General features: G+C 37.6%; 1 protein-coding gene across 1 annotated transcript in view; it reads left to right on the top strand.

Annotated features, from left to right (window-relative positions):
- Positions 1-1126, top strand: part of DYNC2H1 (dynein, cytoplasmic 2, heavy chain 1) — a 522114-nt gene that overhangs the window by 188270 nt on the left and 332718 nt on the right. The window lies entirely within an intron of this gene.

Raw genomic sequence — 1126 nt, forward strand, 5'->3', positions numbered from 1 at the left:
GAATGGGAAAAAAATATTTATAAACTATGTATCTGGCAGGGAAGTGATACCCAGAATTTATAAGGAACTCAAACAGCTCAACAACAACAAAAAAATAAGTAACCTCAAAAAGTGGTCAAAGGACATTTTTAAAAGAAGACATACAAATTGCCAACAAGTATATGAAAAAATGTTCATCATCACTAATCATCAGGGAAATGCAAGTTAAAGCTACATTGAGATATCGTCTTACACCAGTCAGAATGGCTATTATTTGTTTATTTTTGAGACAGAGTCTCACTATTGTAGCCCAGGTTAGAGTACAGCGTTGTGATCATAGTTCACTGTAACTTTGAACTCCTGGGCTCAAGTAATCCTCCTGGCTCAGCCTCCTAAGTAGCCGGGACTACAGGTATGCACCACCACACCCAGCTAGATTTTTTTAAAAAATTTTTTTGTAGAGCTGAGGTCTTGTTACGTTGTTTAGATAGGTCTTGAACTCCTGGCCTCAAGCAGTCCTCCTGCCTTGGCCTCTCAAAGTGCTGAGATTACAGGAGTGAGCCACCATGCCTGCCAGAATGGCTGTTATTAAAAAGTCAAAAAGTAATAAATGTGTGGTGAGGGTGCAGAGAACATACACTCATACACTCGTGGTGGGAATGTGAAGTAGTACAACCTCTATGAAAAACAGTATAGAGATTCCATCTACTGGATATATACCCAAAGGAAAAGAAATCATTATATCAAAAAGATACCTGGGCTCATATGTTTTTTTGCTGTACTAATTACAATAGCAAAGATATGGAATCAACCTAAGTGTCCATCAACAGATGATTGGATAAAGAAAATTAGGTATATATACACAATGGAATATTATGTAACCATAAAAAAGAATGAAATCATGTCTTCTGCAGCAACATGGGATGGAACTGAAGGCCATTATCTTAAGTGAAACAACTGAGAAACAAATACAGCATATTCTCACTTATAAGTAGAAGCTGAAAAATGTGTATACATGACACAGAGTGTAGAATAATAGCTATTGGAGACTAGGAAAGGGGATAGGGTGGGAGGGGGTTCAGAGATGAGAAATTACTTAATGGGTACAATGTACACTGTTCAGGTATGGTTACACTAAAAGCCCGGA

The sequence above is a fragment of the Propithecus coquereli genome, unplaced genomic scaffold, assembly GCF_000956105.1.
Source record: "Propithecus coquereli isolate 6110/MARCELLA unplaced genomic scaffold, Pcoq_1.0 Scaffold6, whole genome shotgun sequence".
NCBI classification, from domain to species: domain Eukaryota; kingdom Metazoa; phylum Chordata; class Mammalia; order Primates; family Indriidae; genus Propithecus; species Propithecus coquereli.